Here is a 6,995-nt window from a genome sequence, read left to right as displayed (position 1 = left end):
AAAAAAAAAAAAAAAAAGAATAACTCCTAGACTTTGTTGAGAAGCAGAAGAAGGGGTTCAGTGGGAGTAGGAGAGGATGAGAGAGGATAATGGGGTACATATAACCAAAATGTATTTAAGTGTGGAGGAAGTTGTCAAAGAATTTAAAAAAACAAAATGAAAGGAAACCCCACAGTAGGTGAGAATATAGGTCCACAGTAGAGAGCTTGCTTACATGGGGGTTGGGGAGTGGCAACCCAGACTCTGAGTGCACATAGCAATCAATACAAGCTAAGCTGTCCTGCCCTTGGCTGTGTGAGCAGCACCCTCCTGGAGAAGAGACTTGTGGGTATGTCTGAAGGAAAGAGTACCAGGGTGGAGCTGCGTTGGATGGGGGAAGGGAACAGAGACTGAGTTTGAGGCTAAGCATCCAGCATGTGTACAGTCTGAGGTAGGCAGGAAGCTGGCTTATTAAAGAACTGAAAAAAGCCAGGGCTGCTGAACCCTGGAACTGAAATGCTTACTAGCAGGAAGTAAGCAAGCTAGGCAGGGGCAGCCATGCAGGCAGAACCAGCTCAAATGTGAAATGCTCCTGAAAAGGTTTAGTGTGTCTGTGTCTCTGTGTCTCAATGTGTGTGTCTCTGTGTGTGTGTCTGTGTGTCTCTGTGTGTGTGTCTGTGCATATGTGTCTGTGTGTATCTCTGTATATATCTCTGTGTGTTGTTGTCTATGTGTGTGTGTATGTCTATGTGTATGTCTATGTATCTCTGTGTGTGTGTCTTTGTGTGTCTGTATGTGTGTCTGTGTGTGTCTCTGTGTATGTCTGTATATGTATGCCTGTGTGTCTATGTCTACGTGTGTCTGTGTGTAAAAGAGAACTAAAGGGTAGGCAGATGGTTCAATTGGTAAAGTGTTTCACAAGTGTCCAGGAGGACCTATGTTCAGATCCCTGGCACCCACATGAAATACCAAGTCCAAGGACACATGTCTAGTCCCCAGCTCTCGGGAGGCAGCGACAGGAGGATCCCTGGGGCTTACTGCACAGCCAGCCTTAGAGCTCCAGGTTCAGTGAGAGACCTTATTTCAGCAAATTAGGAGGAAAACCATTGACCATCAGACATCCAATGCTGACCTCTGTCTGGCCTGTGTCACACACGCCCGCACACACACACACTCAGGAGATTGAAAGATATAATTGGGTTTGCATTCTGAGTATTGTCCTGGCTAGTTTTATGTCAACTTGACACAAGCTAAAGTCATCTGAGAGCAGGAAACCTCAGTTGAAAAACAAATCAAAGCAAAACAAAACTTCGAAAGATCGGTAACAGGTGAGGCCATAGAGAAGCTTTCTCAATTAGTAATTGTTGGGATTCAGACCCAGGACCAACAGTCCAGGTGTATATTTAACATACCCAAGTGAGCCTGGCCTCCATGTTCTCCCAGCATCCCTCAGTTTCTACCTGGCACACCCTGCCCTCCACCCTGAACTTTCCAGTTCTGAGGCCGGGCTTCCCCTCCCCAGAGGCTCTTTCCTCTCTGATCCAGACATTTTGGTCTGTCCCCCTTTTCTCTTCTCTGCGTTTTCCTCTCTCTCAGTGTGAGCATATTCCTTCTCTCTTCCTCTTCTCTGTCCCCATGGTGACTTCCCTGGCCTGGCTCTTTGGGACCAGTGAACTCACCTGAGAGCAGCTTCCCAATAAACCTGCCTTTATATACTATAATCTGGCTCAAATTAGCTCATTTTTACCAATGGAAAAATAACTTATCAATAACTGGTGGGGAAGGGACCAGCTCACTGCAGATAGGGACATGCTTGGGCTGGTGGTCCTAGGGTCTATAAGAAAGCAGGCAGAAAAAGCCTGAAGAGCGAGCCAGTAAGGAGCATCCTCCACAGCCTCTGTATCAGCTCCTGCCTCCAGGTTTCTGCTTTGGCTTCCCTCAATAGACTGTGATTCGGGATGTGTTAACCCAGTTGCTTGTGGTCATATGGTTTCCTTACAGCAGTGGTAACCCTGACTGAAATGAGATTTCGTATTTTAAGCCAGGTTTCTACTCTGCAGCCCAGGCTATCCTAGAATTTAAATTTAGGTTTAATCCCGTCTTCGCTAGAATTACGTGTGTGAGCTTAACAGGCTCAACTCCCAGACTTGCATTGTGAATTCAGTGTGCTAAGTTCTGGGCTGAGAGTAATGAACAAAGCGTAAGGATGGGAAATTGTTAGAGATTTAGAGGCCTAAATAAGGGCTCCTTGGATAGAGGCTGAGGCAGCGGAGGCTGAGAAATCAGAACGGGATTTATCTTTTTTTTTTTTTTTTTTTTTTTTTGNGANAGGGTTTCTCTGTGTAGCCCTGGCTGTCCTGGAACTCACTCTGTAGACCAGGCTGGCCTCGAACTCAGAAATCTGCCTGCCTCTGCCTCCCAAGTGCTGGGATTAAAGGCCTGCGCCACCACGCCCGACTAGAAGCAGGTTTAATGTAGTTTATTATTGTCATTGTTAAAGATTTTACTATAAAAAAAAATATGTGTGCTTGTATGTCCACACAAGAGTAGATGCCAACTGAATTGGGAAAAGGGCAGAAAAAGCCCCTGAAGCTGGAGCTACAGTTGTGAGCTACCTGCCAGGGGTGCTGGGGAATCCCTCCTTTCTCTGGAACAGCCATCTCCCTAGCCCTGATTATGATCTGACCATCCAGTAATGGTCCCATGTTACTTACTTACTTTGTTTGTTTGTTGGTTGGTTTATTTGAGCCTTACTATGTAACCTTGGCTGGCCTGGAACTCAATATGTAGATCAGGCTGGCCTCCCAATTCACAGAGATCTGCCTGCCTTAATCTTCTGAGTACTGGATAAAGGCATGTGTCATCACAGACAGCCCAAAGTCCCAATTTTAACTTACATAAAACATAGAGGCCAGGCATGGTGGCACATGTCTTTGACCTTTTCTCTGGTCCCTCTGCCTCTGACCACTGTCCCTACCAAGGGTGTCTTCTGTGAGGACTGGAGGGAGACAGGCAAGGAGCAGGCCCTGCAGTTTAGCTGGCAGAGCACTCTCTCCAGCTGAGACACTGAAGCAGGCCTGGAAACAGGAGAAACCTCGCAGTGGAAACTCCATGATGGGGGCTGGCGAGATGGCTCAGCAGGTAAGAGTACTGACTGTTCTTCTGGGTTCAAATCCCAGCAACCATGTGGTGGCTCACAACCATCTGTAATGAGATCTGAAGTCCTCTTCTGGAGCTGTCTAAAGACAGCTACAGTGTACTTACATATTAATAAATAAAAATCTTTAAAAACCAAAACCAGCCGGGCAGTGGTGGCGCACGCCTTTAATCCCAGCACTTGGGAGGCAGAGGCAGGTGGATTTCTGAGTTCGAGGCCAGCCTGGTCTACAGAGTGAGTTCCAGGACAGCCAGGGCTACACAGAGAAACCCTGTCTCGAAAAAGACAAAAAAAAAAAAAAAAAAACAAACCTTCATGAAGCTGTCTGTGCCCTGGGAAAGTGGTGCTGTCAGTCTGGTTGGCGCTTTCCTGGGGATGCTGAGGCTGAAATGCCCCTGAAACAGCGATCTAATTAGCTTCCAGGTTTGAAATTCAAAAGTTTGAGCTAGAGCTCTAAATCCAGAGCTGAGAACTCTGGAAGGGAACCATGGGTCCCTGGGTTGGGACTAAGCTCTGTTGGAGACAAAACACAGAAATGCCCTGCCCCCATCCCACCAGGCAATGTCCTGAATACCCCACTCCCCTTACTCCTGGACAGTGAATGAATCAATTCAAGCCAAATTAAAGAGGGAAGGAAAGGGGAGTGAGGGGGAGGGGGAGAGAGAAGGCAGAAGGGGAAAAGGGGGAGGAAGAGGGGAGAGGAGAGAAGAGAGAGGGAGGGAAGGAGGGAAAGAGAGAAACTAAAATGCCTGGATTATATAGAGCAGAGCTTCTGGGGGAGGGAAGCCCAGCCCCTAACTAGAAAGTTCAGGGCAGAAGGCGGGGTGTGCAGCCATTCCCTATAACAGGGAGGGACTGAGGGATGCTGGGAGAACCTGGAGGTCAGGTCCACTTTGGTATGTAAACTATGCACCTCGGCTGCTCCTGGGTCTGGAGTCCAGTAGGTTGATCCCTTCTCTCTTTGCATTCCCAAGCTCTTTGCACACCTTTATCAAGACTGCCCCTTGCTCCTGACCCTGTTGCAGTGCTCAGAAGGAACCCAGGGTCTTGAACACCGTGGGCAAGTCTTCTATTACTCGCCTCTATCCCTCCCACTTTGTTGTTGTTGTTTTAGACTTTCTTGTTATGTAGCTCAGGTTAGTTGTAAACTTAGCTGTCCTCAGATTTTCAGTCCTCTCGTCTCAGCCTCCAGAGAGCTGTGATCAGTTAATGTGAGCATCCATGCCTGGCTTGGTTTACAATCTGTCTCCTCTGAGAACAGGGCTTCTCTCAATCAGTGTCCACTTTCCACGTCCCCTGCCTGTCTCGTGCCACAGATCTGGCACCAAGTAGGCATTTCCCTCAAGATTGGACAGTGGAAGTACTTGTTTGGAAGAGAAACTCTCCTTGCTGAAATGAAGGGGGTGTCTCGATACAAAGGTGCCCCACCACCAGGAAGATCACAGAGATCAAACACTTACAGGCAAACAGCGAGCCTCAGCCTCACAGTAGGAACCCAGGAGAAAGGGCAGGTCTGCATTGCTGAGGCACTAGATAAATGTTTGCAGTAGCAATAACAATGGCTATGATGATCACCTGTCAAACACCTCAATGACCCGGCCCCACCCCCATCCCAGCTAAGTGCTTTATTGACACTGACTCCTGGAACCTCGGGAGCCCCGAGGTGGGTATCTTTAGTATCTCGGTTGAAAGAGAAGGGGACGGAAGGAAGTTAAATAGCATGCAGATTCACCCAGCTGGTAAACAAGCCCTGAGGAATTGCACCAAGGGAGGGAGCAGGCTAGAAACCAAACAAAAGACCCTGGTCTTTTGGAACTTTCCCACCTCCAAAACGACGTTTAGCTAAAAACCAGTGAAAGGGATAGAGACCAAAGGCCATGCCTCTCAGGTCCACAGAAACCTGAAGTGCCCTGAGAAAGACTCACCAGACCAAATGTGTAGGTGTAATAAGCATTGATTATTGTTTTTTTTTTTTTTTAAGATTTATTTATTCTTATATCTAAGTACACTGTAGCTGTCTTCAGACATACCAGAAGAGGGCCTCCACAATTAAGATGCTCAGAGGTTTAAGTTTGTGTTCTTACTAAAGTAAAAGGTCTCACAGACCCCCACCCCCAGCTCCCCAATTCCACCCTCAAATCGAGTGAAGATATGACATAAACCTGGGCTGCTGCTTAGCTTTTTTTTTCTTTTTTTAGATTTATTTATTTATTTTATGTATATGGGTACGCTGTAGCTGAATAGATGGTTGTGAGCCTTCATGTGGTTGCTGGGATTTGAATTCGGGACCTTCGGAAGAGCAATCAGTGCTCTTACTCACTGAGCCATCTCGCCAGTCCTTAGCTTTTCTTTAACTGTATAAATAAAGGGTAATGCAACATGTTCTGATACACACACACACACACACACACATATATATATATATATATATATATATATATAGAGAGAGAGAGAGAGAGAGATCAGAAATATATATACAATTACCAGTGGTGCCAGTCTTGAAAACCCACAGAAAGCACCTCTCAGCTCCTCCTCCCCAGCCACATCTTTATCAAAGTGCTATCAGCCTCGACTCAAGGTTCCTCCATCTGGGCATCTCATTACAGAGCAAGGACATGCCAGCCATCTGTAACTCCACCACCTAAGCAGGATTTTCATGGACAGAGGCACACGGGAGGGAATCTCAGGGGACCTATAAATCCTCCTCTCCCTTTCCCCTCCTCTGGAATTTGCTCTCTCAACCTACTTACCTATTCCTCTGCTCTGAAATTAGATTACTCCCATTCCCTGACAGCCAGTCTCACATTTCATCCCGGCGCACTTATTCACACTCCCTCTCCCTCTCAGGGAACTTACTCTCGCCTGATTAGAATCCACCTTCCGCTTTGAACTCCAGTAGCACTTCATTTTCACCCACATTTTGGCACTTGTCATGTTACATTATTCATCGCAATTATCAGAATCCATTCTTTAGAAGGGAACACTCTCTCTATTTTATGGAATAAGGTGTTGCCTGATTCTAGGACCACAAATAAAAGCCAATTAAGAATCTTATATTTTTCAAAGGCACCCCAAATATATACACATAATTAAAAATTAAAAAGTTGATCTTAGAGGCTGGAGGCTTGGAGGCTCAGCCATTAAGAACACATACTGGGAAAAAAAAAAAAAAAAAAAAAAAGCCGGGCATGGTGGCGCAGGCCTTTAATCTCAGCACTCTGGAGGTAGGGGCAGGCAGATATCTGAATTCGAGAAAAGCCTGGTCTTCAGAAAGTTCCAGGACAGCCAGGGCTACATAAAGAATTTCTGTCTCGAAAAGCAAACAAGTAAATGAAATAAAACGAGAACAAACTGCTTTCTGTTCTTGCAGAAACCCAAACAGTCCTGAGTTCAATTCCCAGCAACCACATGGTGGCTCACAACCTGTAATGCGATCAGTGACAAATTCTGGCATGCCTGAACACAGGGTGTTGATATATATATATATATATATATATATACATACACACACATACATATACACACACATATATACACACACATACACACACACACACATACACACACATATATATACATATATATATGTATATATATATAGTTAAAATTTTTCTAGAACTCACATAGGGCATCTTACAAAGACTGTAAGTCTAGCTCCAGAGCCTCCCACTCCCTCTTCCAGCCTCTGTGCACTGTATTTATGTGCACAAACCTACACATAGACACAGACACACACATGCTTAAAAACAAGAAAAAAAATTTAAGAGCCGGGCGTGGTGGCGCACGCCTTTAATCCCAGCACTCGGGAGGCAGAGGCAGGCGGATTTCTGAGTTCGAGGCCAGCCTGGTCTACAAAGTG

The sequence above is a fragment of the Mus caroli genome, chromosome 4, assembly GCF_900094665.2.
Source record: "Mus caroli chromosome 4, CAROLI_EIJ_v1.1, whole genome shotgun sequence".
In the NCBI taxonomy this organism is placed as follows: domain Eukaryota; kingdom Metazoa; phylum Chordata; class Mammalia; order Rodentia; family Muridae; genus Mus; species Mus caroli.
The sequence above is the reverse complement of the archived record's forward strand: the minus strand, read 5'-3'. Positions refer to the sequence as shown.